Genomic DNA, 14,200 nt, shown 5'->3' on the forward strand with positions numbered 1-14,200 from the left:
ACAGAACACATTGCCGTCCCATTTATGTAAAATTTCTCCTTCACAAAATTCCCTATGTACAGAGAAGCCTGGGTTACCTTCAGAAGTCTGGAGGTTTTGGGAACGGCAAGTGCCTCTGTCCTAACTAAATGCCTCTGCTTCTAGATTTGCAGCAACTTGCATCCAGAGTTCATAGCACACCCACAAAGAGATCTGTATCCAACCTAGTTCATGCTGACCTTCCTCTGTAAAGGTTTTTTAAAACTTGCCAGACATGACAGCCAATTTGATGTCTGCATTTTAGTAACAGCTACACTCTCCTACTGGTGCATCAGCTGCAGGAGGACAGGCTGTCAGTTGTTTTCATACCTCATGTGGGTTTGAAACAGTTTCATGTGGTGTGTACAGTATCACTGCGGAAACCATTTCCCTCAAGCTCCTTCTAAATATCAGTACTGAATATGATTTCTGTAGTATTGCATCCTTCCCGAAGTCCCTGAGCCTCTACGTTGCTGTAGTTGCATATTAATCTGAAATTTAAACATAGCTGATGCACAGAGATACCTCTAACCAGTGAGGCTGTTCCTAATGCCATTTCCCATCTGTGTATGTGGGTATTTTAGTATGTGCCATATCTTCTGTCATGAACCTAATATGTTAACCAGGTGAATGTCATCTCAGGCATATGGTACAGTTTACCTTTGGTGTCTGCTGGCAGGATACACTTCCTAAGAGTATCTCAGAGGGGGAGTAGCAATGGACATATTGTTCCCCTCGGACACTGTGGCCTCTCCCTGCTAAGAGTAATTTTTCAATTACATCTTTGGCAGAAGGAAAAGCGAAAGCTCAGTGGAGTTGCAACAATTCATTTTTCACTGAAGATTTACTTTAAAATCACCAAAAAAAAAGTAAATAAGAGCTAGTTTAGGAGAGCTGAGGGTTTAGGGGTTTTTTATTTTCTTTTTCTTCATAGTGCTCTTTGATTGCGCTATGAGTGAGGCCAATGTAAGTTAAGACACGAAATGCAGCATCCCATGCAGTGAGTATGCACCCAACAAATGGTAAAGCTTTTCATATTGTAAGATCTACTCCTCTTTATGGCCACAAAACAGCTCAGCAGCTAAATTACAAATAGTTGTGCCTTCAGGCAAAGCTCAGACGCCACCTCTCTCGTCAGAGGACATGGAGCTTCTCTCTCTGAACAGCCTCCCTGAGCCAGGGCTGTTTCTACATCAGTCTATTGTTGCTCAGAGCCCCGCAAGGAGGAAAAGGAAACGCCCTCACCCCACATACCCACTGGCAGCTGCTGTTATCTCCCCATCTTCTGTCCGCAAGGCACACTGCAGCATTTCTCACTTCCTCCTTGCCCAAGCAGGCAACACAGACAATGCAACTGATCCTTGGACAAGCTCTTGCTTGGAGCTGTGAAAGTCATTGAAGAAGTCTGGGATGCAGCATTGCTCCTTAGCTGGTCCATAGCCAGCTGCTTGCACAGCACCAGCAAAATGGTATGTGGTTGTGTTTGGGATTGTTTGTGGGTTTTTTTTCAAAAAAGCCAGGTAATGAAGAAATTAAACAATTAATGAATAAGTTCAGTACAATTGCGCGGGAGATTACTCCACTGGTTATGCCCCTGAATACTTCTCTGCTTAATAGAGATGAGGGGTGCAATCTCATCTGGGAGGAGTCTAGCATGTAAAAGCTCACACTTTGTTCTGCATCGAGAGGCCTTGCTTTTTGCAGTTATTTAATATTGTGCTTAGGTAAATTGTGTATTAATAGAAATAGAGACAGATTTGTTGTTATGAGGTGACCCTTAAGACAAACAAGATTTCTTATTTCTCAACTTTTTCTGCTGCTAAAACCAACAAACAGTAACTATTTAAAATGCTGAGATGAATTAGTGTGAAAGTGAGAAAGTAATATAGAGGAATGTACCAGTTACGGGTCACACCATGAGGGTGGAGTGTCTTAATGTGTACCTTACATCCCTCTGTGCAATGGGAAACATAGAACTACACAGTCATCATTTTTCATATCCCACTTTTTGTATTTTGTAATTCATCAAAAGGCACTGATATGTGGGAACAAGTTAGGCACATTCTGCACTGACCTCAAGACCTTCCTTGCTTGCCCAATTTGACTGGTTTGTGTCACCAGAAAGCAAGATCTGGCATCTCCTATCAGAAGGGCCTCTGGGGACTTGAAATTGAAAAAGCCTACCTAAAAATTTGGCTAGTGAGATCCAGGGAAAAGCTAAAGTCTGTTGCCTGTGGGCTACTTCACCCAACGCAAAATCAGACACCCGCTGTCTTTCCTGTCCTGAAGTTTTAAATATGTGATCACTTGGTATTGTTCTGAGATCCCAGCTCAATTGATGGATGTCAAGGACCTGTTTTGGTGATGGATCAGGTTTATTGACTGTGGGAAGCTGTTGGACCTTAGCCGTATCAGTTGAAGGAGCTGAAAGAGGTACAGCCAAGGCAATTGGCGTTGCGGTGCAGAACTGTGCTTTGTCTTTGGCTCTGTTACAGAAAGCTTGTACATGCTGCTAAAATCAGACTTCTCAGAAGTATCTAGTGGTGGTGCTTCTCTCTTCCAGAATGCCTGCTTGAGAGCTGACTGCTTCATTTACGAAAATATTGTGGACTTTGCTGATTATGTCTCAGCTGTCAGCTATGAAACAAGAAATTCATGGCAATTCTTTTCTTCCCAGACAAGTGCTGTGGAAAATAAATTAATTTGTGGTGTTGGCATGCTTGGACAATAAGATAACACTTCTGTGAAACAGCCTAGGAAGAAATTAATAATTCTGCCTTCAGAACAGGGTTTCAGTAGTGTGTATTAAGTAAAGGAAAAGGGACTGAAAAGTGAGAACAAATACATATAAGCTGCACCTCATCATCCCATTCCCAGTTAGGCAACAGTTTCATCAGAACAGTATGTTCTTCCATGACTGAAGACTAGACAGTAGTGTAAATGCACTCTCTTATTTCCATACTCTTAATCTTGGCTACTATTTGTAAATACCTGGCTTTGCAGCCTCTAATGTTCTTTTAACCATCTCTTTTTTTAATGGCAGGTAGGGTTAAAACTCTCCAGATGATACACCAAACCAAGACGAAATTCCTGTTTCATTAAGGAAGTAGCAATGCTATCAGTACTGGCATCCTCAGGAAATAAAATGATGTGGAAATATAATGAAAAAGGTAGTAAAAGCTACTCTTTTTTCCTAGTAGGTGTTACTTTATCTCTAACTCTTCTGCAAATGGATTCAATTTCCTTTCACTTAGATTCTGATTGCCTCCTGTTCTCACTTCCAAGAGGTTTGCACAGCCAGTACAGAGCAGTGCAGAGAAGAAGGAAGTTAAATAGGGCGGGATAGTTTACAAGCATTTTGTAGTTGTAACTCATTAACAAATAACTTAGTCTCCAGTGAGTGGAAAAACTTTAATGTTTATTTTGTCCTTGACATTCTTCTTACACCGACACAGGCTTGAGGCAATGCCCACTGTGAATTTCATTGCAAGCCTACTTCTGATTCTTTTTTTCCTTTTTATGAAGCAAAATATCTAGTTATCCCATAAGTGGAAGCAAATGGATTAAAGATTCATCAATAGTGAATTGTTATCCAGTGAATGTACAAAAGTAGCAGATTTCTGTACACAGTGGGTGAAATTGCAGTGGGAGAAAGAGGAAGGAGAGCTGTGTACTCTCCACACTTGCTAATCCTTCTAAAGATCTTGTCTTTAAACTCCCAACCAGTGGAACGACCACAATTCACAAGATTCTTTTGCAAAAATAATGCATCTATTCACTTTGGAAGAGCTCAAGCTGCCAAAATGAAAAGCAGGTCTGTTTGGCTTTTAGGTGATGTCTTATGCACCATGTGGATGGTGAGGAAGCATAAAACTGAAAATTAACAAACAAACAAACAAACAAAAAAACAAATAAGGCAAATGCTGTTCAAATAACCACTTACCCCTGGTTTGTTAAGTACTTAGGAAGGTACTCAAATAGAAGAAATTAGGTGTTCAGAAAAAGAAACACTCAAAGAAATGCATTTCAAGATCACCTGGGTCTTCCTGCTTCTTTTTGCTTTCTTTTGTAAAAAAAATAAACTGGGTTACAAATAAACATTAGTGTTTACTAAAGAAAAGGAAATGGAAACAAATATTTGCCTGCAAAATGTGGCTAAAATGGCACTTAAGTTTCTAAAGGGAAATGTGAGAAAAGAGTATCTAAGAAAGAAGCCACATCTGGTAAAAGTTTTATGAAGAAAACAAAAAACTGTGTGTTGAAACAACGAATAGAAACATTATTCTAAACATTTGTCTTCTATTTCTAGTACAGACAATTTTTGAAAGTGAAAAGACATTAAATTAATTGTTTTCTGATATGAAGACACTCCAGGTCAATGGGCTGGATAGCAGTGCAAACCATTAACAAGCCATTCTAAGGTGCTCATGAGGTTATTGACTAATTTCATAGGTAACTCTGGACCTTCTAAGGTAAGGTAAGAGTTCCTCACTAATAAATACTGTATTGGAATAACATCTTAGGTGAAACATTGAGTGCCATTTGCCAATAGCTAAGAATGACCCTTGATGGTTTTCATGCTCTTTCCAGGCAGATGAAACTGTTTCCTGAATGGGATGTCTAAGTGAGGCAGTGAGGCTGAGATGGCATTGTAATGGCTCTATTGTCACCACTGTACAGGAGATACACAGTCCAACATTTTCTTTCCATTTAATGGAAAGCATCCAGTAAGATAGATATATGGATGAGTATTAACTACAAGTGAATTTCATTCTATATGAACTGCCTTTCAAAGGCATATATTGAGGTTAGTCTTAAAACAGATTACAGCTAATAATAACCCAACATCCATCCACTTGAAGCTGCTATGTTGGGGCAAGGAACAGGAGCCATCTCCTGTAAGGTGAGCTTATTGAGCCACAATTTAGTTCTTTGTGGGTATAAACGCTACAATGTCTTCAACTTTGAGCTATTATTGAATTCTACCTTGAAATTAGGTCTGGTACAGACTAGTTTTCCCTTCTTAACTATGGTAACACAGTTTAGGATGATAATGATATATGAAGCACTAGATGAGTAATGAGGTGATTGCTATCAAGATTGTCAGAACGATCTGAGAAGTATCTAGACATTAAAAAAACTCACTATGCTCAAAGGCAAGGCAGGGGTTTTGTTGTTGTTTTGTTCTGTTCGTAATAACTGGACAACTGGAGGCAGAACCTCTTAAACTGAAGGCTTTATTTTTCCCATGTTTAAGTCCCAGACTGCAAATCTGGGGTTGCTGAGGATATGTGAGAGTAATGAAGAAACATGCCACTGGAAGGGACTACCTGTGTCACTGAATCTACCTGCTTCTGTCACAGGCAATCCTATCACATGCTCACTCACTCAGAAAGTTTGTTCCTCCAAATGAGGAGTCTCTCTGCCTTATTGCTGTGCACATGCAGCATTGTGAGGCTGTAGAACGCTGTTCTATGTCAAGTATTCTAGTCTTAATCTCACTTCTGAACTGATCCCTTTGCATGATGGAGGGCCCTTTGCTGTTTGGATGTCCTCCTTCCTTCTGGGGAATAGCGCAAAGTAGAATGGGACCTAAAGAGTAGCAGCATTCCCTGGAGGGGATGGCACTCAGTGATGTGGACTAAGGGGGTGGAGGAGGAGAGGCTAGAGAGCAATGGAAGAAGGAACGAAAGAACAAGGAAAAGCAGGAAAAGATGATTAAAAGATAAAAAAAGACAAAGAGATAAAGCCTCATATAGCCAGGATTTACAAATTACAGTTTACAGCCTGAAGCTGTAGTTCCTACTGCTGTGCCTGAAGAGTTATAGTAGTTCCTCTCTTTATATGTTCTAGTATGAAATCACACTGTTTGTGCAGGTGAAAAGAGTCATATCCTATATTCCAGAGGATGCCTGACCAAGGCCTTGCAGTATGGTGTTCACATTCCCCTTTGTCTCCCAGCTGTACCTCAGTAAATGCATTGTATGGTCATGGTTTGCCTTTTCCATGGTCATTTCACAGATGTTTCATTGTCATTATGTAGCTGACTTCTCTGTATGGATCTTGCTTCATCATTCCCAGCTTCTAGGGTGCCAGGTCACCTTTTTCTCTTTCTACAATCAACTTGCCTCCCTGGCTACTGCCATTATTGCCACTACTGAAGTCCACAAAAGAAGGAAATGTGGATTTTTACTATGGAAAGAAGTTACTTTTTTACAGAAAATGTATTTGAAATCTGTCATAGTGTCTACTATTGCACTACGCTAAACAGTGTACTATTTTCAGGGTGATGTAGATGGAAAGATCTTAAGGGGAGCTGTGCTGGTGCCATAAGATGGACTGAGGCTTCTTGCTCAGGCTGTGTTACTTGGTTTAAATGTCCTGCTTCTTTCTCAACAGCCAGGACACACTACATTGTGCTTTCTGCATCAGGTAGGCTAAGGTGAATAATTAAACATATACAGTGATGTACGAGGAAAAAAGATGTCAGAGTATCTGTAACCCTTTAGCAGGCATAGATAGAAATAATAAATTTAAAAAGGGTAAGTGTTCTGCTGGGACCATGGTCACATCCAGGGTAAGGCAAAATCCACTGGAGTGGAGCAAACATGGTAGAGCAAGCTGGTAAATTTGGACTGCTTTTCCCCTTTTGTATCTATAGCAGCAGTACCATTGTCTCAGCCAGTAAACAAATCAATCTATGAAGAACAGTGAAAATAACTGTACAATTAACAGCTTTTTAATGACTTCTGTTAAATCATACCTGTCAGTGTGCCTTAGTTCCACTCCTACAAATGTGAGAGGTAAACCTCAGAGCAGCTAAAAGCTCGCCCCAGGGGGCTGTGTTGGGATAAAATGGCACTGGACCACATAACCATTATCCTGTGCCTGAGGGTAGTCATGGCTTTGTGGTGCCCTAGCAGTGACACACGGAGTGGGGAGCTGTTACACTGCTGAGGAACATCCACAAAGCAGTACTGTAACATAGGTCAATTCCTGCTGCGATTTCCTGGGAGATAAATTGGGTCAGTACTAATAATCTACATTATTTCCAAAATGCCCCACTCAGCATTTTGAGGAATGGAAAATTTACAGCACTTGCCACAGCTCCAGACAGTGGCAGAAGCTTTAGCTGAAGCCTAATCTTGCTTTAGTCAGCTTCCCTGAAGAAACTGGAATCTCCCAGTTACTGTTGAACCTATCCAACCACATTTCAAAGAAGTGTTTGCAAAGAGACCACATTCCTTATGAGTTTTCCAAGAAGGTCAGCTACTCTGTAGAAGAGACCCAAAGTCACCTCTTTCCCCAAGAGAAGGATGGTCATCACCACCAGCTTTCCTGCAGCAGCAGAGCTGCTTGGGGCTGAGCTGGGCCCAGAGAGACCAGCAGATGTGGGAGGGACCTGGGGGGAGGGTGTTGGTATCATGGGAGTCTGCTGAGAATGGGAAGTTTGGCTTTTCCGGATGCAAATCCACAGGAAAAGCAGGATTCATTTGTTCACCACTAACAGGAAACTTTCTCACAGAATTTTCTCATCCTCCACAGAGGCTGAGTTTTTGTCAGGAAAAAGTTGTAACAACACTAAAAAAGTTCGAGACTGGACTTAGTAAAATATCTGTTCCCAGCCATGGCCGAGGCTTTCTATATACACCTGAACAAGTCAATTTTTCCATGCCTCAATTTCCTCATTTATAAAGAAGGAATAGAGATACTTTTTATGACCAATTACCTTTGGCAGCTATAAATAGTATTTCTTAATCAGTGCCAAATACATAGTATCTGAAAAGCCTTTGATTATGTCTTTTCGCAAACTTGGTATCAGATTCCTACTTTTGGAAAATAATTTGCCTTTCCACACAGGTATTCAAAAGACTGACAGGTAACATTGCTGTGATTGGGATAGTGGTATTTAAGAAGGCAGCAATAAACAACAACAGTTGCCAGACCGTATGATCACAGCCAAGTCTTTTTTATTCAGTGGAAGATCCACTCCCTACCGAGATGCTGATGATAACACCCTCAACCAAGGGAAGAGTGAAGAGTGAGAACAGCCTTTTATTGCCAGAACCACCTCAGGCTGAGTGTGCCCCCAGGGGAAAAGAGATTTACCTCACAGCTGCTTAAAGCTGGTTCAGCCCTTCATGGGCATCACTTGCAATTCATGTGTCTCAGGACAGGCCCAGGAGATGAGACCCCGTGGGCAGTTGGCTCTTCCTTTCCCCCTTTCTCAGGTCCACGCTTTCTCTGTGATATCATTCCTCACAGAGACTGCAAGTATTTTGCAGTGGCCACCCATCAACCCCGCCACCCTCTCTGCAGCAATGAACATCGCTAATGACATGGCCTTGAACTGGCTGGCCTTTTTAACTTCACACTCATTATACCACCAGTGACTATCAATTTCAGCTTCTCCATTCTAGATAATGCCCAAGGCAATGGCTTTACTATCTTACAGTGTGGCATATATGGGAAAACTCTTATTTTTTCCTTTCCCCCGGCTTCCCTTCCAGCCTTACCAAGTCCTACTTTCAGAATTCGAATCTCTGCTTTTGGGGCAGCACATGTCAGAGCAGTTCTATATTCCTGGAGCTCTCCTTTTCCTTCCAGCATTTTGCAGCTTAACTTGCAAAACCAGCCCCATCCGACACAAAGTTCAAAAATGAAGGACATGATCAGGGCCAGTGTGGACAAATGTGCTTCCAAACAAAACCAGCTCATGTGTGGACGGTCCCAGATTCAGCCAATGACCTTCTTGTCTTCGGTTAAGTCCAGAAGGAACCTGTGTGCCTGTTGAGAAAATCAGGGTAAAAGCCAGGAAGACAAAAGGTCCATAGCTGCAAGGTGAAAAGGTTGCTGGTTCACTGAAGTCCCTTGAGAAGGCTGTTGAGGGTTTATGCCTTCACTTTCCATCAGGGCCACATTCTTAATTCATCTTTCTAACTCTTAAGCCAGCATGAGCAGTAGTTTGTGCCTGGAAGGGATCCTTTGTGGAGGATCCCTTGAGCTTTCAGGTTTGGCAGCATTTCTGAAAGGGTTCTGCTTACCTTTTTGCAATAAAACTTTGTCTCTCTGACATCATCTTGGAGCCCCTAAGGGCATGTGCTCTCCCTATGCCAGACTTCACCCAGCTACACAGGGCTCTGCACTCCAGTCTTAGAGCACCGAAGAACAAACGAAGGAGCTCCTTTGCATTAAGAGAAAGAGTTCCTCATGAATATTCCTACTAACCAAGGGAAAAGTGAATATACATCCTTTGTCTGCCTCAAACCCTGTACCAGCCTACCTCTACCTACTTGCTTTTACCATGAAGCAGGGTTTTTTGTGAACTGGACTGCTGTATTTTGTGCAGAGAGAGACCAAATATGGCACTTGGCCCTGCCTCCTGCCCTGGGTAACCTTAGGACATGCAAATATGTCTTGGATTTTGTGGTTGTGTGCATAGGATGAGGACTGAACTACAGCACTACGCTTCTCAATGCTCAAGGAACACTAAGCTCACTGTAACTTGCGTGGTGAAATGTTGTTTATATGGAGGATTAACAGATCCCTCAGATAGATGTGTTTGTTTTGATTACTTATCTGCCCTGGGGAAGGCAGAGGAACAACCCACATGCTTTTATATCTAACTTTAACGGGATTTTCAAAGAAAGCTTTAGTAGTATGTCTGGAGTTAGACTGTAAATCTCCATTTTTTTGTCAAATACACTTACATTACATGAGGTTTTCCTACTGGGCTTGTATTTTTCCCTTGTTCATAATATTATTGTTTGGTTTGGTTTTATTTTCTACTTTTCAGTAAAGCTACACTGAGAGCTACATACCTGTGTGTTCTGGGCTGACAATTTTTGTCACTCTTTTGGTGATGGGAGACAAGATAGGTAATCCTGGTAATCATTTCAGGCTTTGGAGCATTATACACGTCACTGAGTACTGTCGCTCTTCTTTCTGGGTACACAGTCAGACCACATCTGCCAGAGACACCTGGCTTTCTGAGACTGGCATAGGAATTCCTGGCTCTCTGCAAGTGCTTGATTTACTTGTGTTGGGAGTAAACCTACTTTAATGTCAACCTGATTATTCTAGGTTCTTACTCCCCCTTGAACTTTCTGTGTGGTACTACAGTTTCTGAAGATTTATCCCATGTTATTTGGTGCCAAATAAAGCAGCTGCTCTGCAGCACACTGTGAGATATCTTGCCTTCCTCCAGTTGGCAAAAGCTCTTCACTTCTTGCTCTCTAGGACCTTTGTTGCTTTGGCAGTTCATTACCCAGCTCAGCTTCACAGGTCTGAGAAGTGACCAGAACATGGCAACAACACTTATCCATGGTAAGTGGGCAACTGTTGGAAGTACTGGAGACTTCCATGTACCTGTGATGTTAGAGGATGGAGGGCAATGAGGAGGCTGGCAGAGCACATGGCTGAAGGAAACCTTTCCTGTAACATGCAAGTCAGCTAGTAGCCATGTCCTGGAGCCTCAGGTCTGTGCTCACTGGCCATGTGTCACTGTTGAGTGGTGGAGAATTTCTGAGGCCATTGCTTCTGGTGCTTGCCTCTGGGTTATCAGTTTCCTTTATACAGCATGTTTAATTTTAATCTGTCAAGACTGCGTACTTACCCAGTGCTAACAGCTTATCACTCATTTTTTTTTTAAAAAAAAGGGGAACATAAAGGGTGTGAATTTATTGAGTATTGGCTCTAACTGTTTTAACCAGGGTATGGTAAATCTAAGAAGAATTGCCTTGTTATTAAAAATATTGAGAGATGTATAAATGGCTAAAACTTCGTGGTAGCTCACTCTTAACATTTTTTTACCTGAAATGGTGCAGTGTGCTCTTGGTGGTGAGCAGCTGCAGTAACAGCATTTGCTTTAAAGATCATCAGGATCTAATAATGCCATTTTGCAAAGTTTGCACCCCAAAGTAAGAGGATGCTTTTCAGTTTGGATCCACGGTCAGTTTTCCACAGGTGAAAAGGGACGCAGTAAAAGTTGCCGATGTAAGTGAGAGACAGTTCTTGAGGGCTGCCCAGGTTCTCAGGTGTTTAGTGCTGGGAAGCACACAGAGCCAGCAATGCTGGGTGCCAACGATGCTGGTGATTTTATATGCTGGCAATGCTGGGTGGATGCTGGGTGCCAGCAATGCTGAGGGCTGGTGATGCCACATGCCACAATGCTGGGTGCTGACAGCAAAACCAGCAGTCCATGGCTCAGCAGTTCTGTCCATACCCGAGAGAGGGTAATGGCACACATATTCCTTGGGCAGATCCTCTAAGTAATTTCTTTAGGGCAAAAAATCCCACTGGCCTATTTTGCTTAACATGGAGCAGTGATCTTAGAGGAGAGCCTGTCTGATTATATGCCCTCTGTAAACGGATCTGGGTATACATCCTATAGCTGACAAAACACAGGGTCCCTTCCTTAATACATAAGGAGGAATTTCTTCACCACAAGAGTGGTGAGGCACTGGCACAGGTTGCCCAGGGAAGCTGTGGATGTCCCATCCCTGGACATGTTCAAGGCCAGGTTGGATGGGGCCTTGGGCAGCCTGATCTAGTGGGTGGTGTCCCTGCCCATGACAGAGGGGTTGGAACTAGATAATCTTTAAGGTCTCTTCCAACCTAAACTATACTATGATTCTATGAGGTGGGAAAGGTCCTGGCTACCTTCTGCAGAGTCAGCAGCTGGGGTTGAACTCTAAATATGTCAGGGCATAGAATTATAGAATGGTTCAGGTTGGAAGGGATCCTAAAGATCATCCAGTTCCAACACCTCTGCCACGGGCAGGGACACCTCCCACGGGATTAGGCATCACTAGTTCTGTCTGCTGCATTTCTCCTAACTGCACCTCTTTCCTTTCTCTTGCAGCATTAATTAAAACAACCCCATACCTGTATATCCCTACATCTGCACTAGTCTGGCTTCAGAAGCAGGGAGCTCAGTGCCGATGCTGAAGCCCACTGAAGATGTGCAGTAGGCACTCCAGCAGTGGAGCTCCTGTGGGTCCAGTTCAGCTCTGCAGCCCATTTCTGTAGGGCTGTCCATGGGAAACGAGCCTGCCCCTGGCTTCCACAACGCTCCCCTTGAGTGCAGGAGGTGCTCAGAACGCTGAGGACCTTCAGCAAACTGCAGGTACTAAGACAGCCCCTGACAGCACAAGGGGCTCGTTGGCAGGAGGCAGCCAGTCAAGGCGAGGGGGGCTGGTGAAGGGGGTTTATAAATTGGGCTGCCACCAGAAGGCTTTGAACCTGGACTGGGACAACCCAAATGGAGTTACTGGGATAAGTGGCAGAAAGGAGTTGTCTCCTACTTAGGGATGTGAATGGCTGACCTGCTCTGCAAGGTGAGCAGCTTTGGGTGTTGGGCCGCTCTTTGTTCCCAGGAATGCTGCACAGCTCCCTGGGAGAAACCCTCCCCCCCCTCTGAATTTCACTGGGTTTTACATTCACGGGTCAGATGCTAATCAAGAAGACCAGATGCTTGTTTGTCTTCCCTCATTTCCACCCCTTAGTAGCTGAGACGAACCAGCGTGGGAGGCTGTAGCTGCTATTACAGCTGCTTTTTCTTACATTTTTTTTTGTACTTCTTTCAAACCAAGGAGACAGTTGATTTTTTTTTTTTTTTTCTATTTGCAGGTTTCCTCCCCCTTCAGGCAAACGAATGGAAATGCAAGAGCTCGCTCTCCTTCCCAGCTTGCTCTCCTTCCAGTTGACTGCATTCGCTCCCACCCTCCCCAGGGCTTGTAGTCTGCATGGCCCAGAGGACAAGGGCCAGCGGGCTGCCGGGAGAGGTTTTGTCCTGCTCCACAAACGATGTTCACCGGCACTGGACTGTATCTCACATACATCTGTCTGGAAATGCTAGACACGTTGCTCCCATGGATGTTGTTGGCTGTTGAATCTACTGGGTCACGGCTTTGGGATCCAAATCTGCTCCTAATATTACAATTTTCACTGGTTCTTGGGCATTTTTGAAGGATCTGCAACAGTAGCTTATCAACTACTCTGTTGCTGGTAAACTTCGATGTGTGAATAAATAAATAAATAAATGCATAAATAAATCGAGGTATAAACCTCTATACAGTTTGATCCCCTAGGTCTTACCTACTATAGAAACTTCTGCGTCAGATGTAATATAGGTTATCAGTTTAAGTGTATTAGGCAACACTCCTGGCATAGTAAATGCAGCTGATAACAGCAAAAAGTCACAAGCCTATGCTGATATAGCTTTAGGAGTTGCAATAATCCGGCAGAATTACATTTTAAAGACACGAACTGCATCTACCAAATGACTGCCTGCCCACCCTTTTGAGACGATGCAAGGCTTTAGATTGCAAACCATCAGGGGCGTGAACTGCATCTTCACTGAGCCTCCAGCACAATAGAGCCCTACCTGTGCGGCTGGAAGTGCCTTCAAGCTAATGAGTCACACCACAACTTACGTTTCATGTGAGCACTTAATTAGATCGAACTCTGCTAATTTATGAGATAACAAGATAAGGTTAGACCAGTTAAGTATATGTGGTGGGTTTTATCTTTTACCACCGGTAGGCTTCCCTTGGTTTTTGTTTTTTTCTCTTTAAGTTTAACTCGCTGAAGTGTTTAACTTGCAATTCCCCACAAGGTGTTATCAGCACTCACCTGAAAGAAAAGGAACCTGGAGGAACCTGGAGCTTCTGCACGGAGCAGCCCTGGAAAGGAGACTGCAGAATGAGGGACATAATGAGCACTTTGCAGGCCTTCAGAAGGTGACAATAGCCATTGTTTAAAGCCAGGTGAGGGGCTCATTACCTTGTAAATCGTGGGTGCACATCTACACACACATATCTAGCTAGACCCAACTCCTTACAGATACAAGTAGAGAACATGTAAAGATTGTACAATTATTATTAAGCCTGCTCAGTCTAAAGTGATCCTAACTGGTTTCAGTGGAAATGACCTTCCAGGAAAAACTGTCCATCCATCCATCCATCCATCCATCCACCCACATATACATGTACATAGCCACAAGACAGATGTGCCTAACCTGAAAGTGATATCTGTATAAATTTCTCAGTAATTACAGCTGTGGAGCTTATTTGACTTGAAAGTTTGGTGGTTTCAAAACTTCTAACCTCAAACACCCCCAAATAATGAATTAATCAGACCACAAACCTGTTACTTAGGCTCTCAAAAATGCAAGGGACTG

General features: G+C 43.0%; 1 long non-coding RNA gene across 1 annotated transcript; it reads left to right on the forward strand.

Annotated features, from left to right (window-relative positions):
- Positions 1–1,348: 1,348 nt before the first annotated feature.
- Positions 1,349–13,993, forward strand: LOC128851334 (uncharacterized). The gene is made up of 3 exons (XR_008448687.1): positions 1,349–1,487; positions 11,882–12,145; positions 12,649–13,993. It is a non-coding gene; the product is annotated as an uncharacterized LOC128851334 (long non-coding RNA).
- The last annotated feature ends 207 nt before the right edge of the window (positions 13,994–14,200 follow it).

This window comes from Cuculus canorus, chromosome 2, assembly GCF_017976375.1.
Source record: "Cuculus canorus isolate bCucCan1 chromosome 2, bCucCan1.pri, whole genome shotgun sequence".
NCBI lineage: Eukaryota > Metazoa > Chordata > Aves > Cuculiformes > Cuculidae > Cuculus > Cuculus canorus.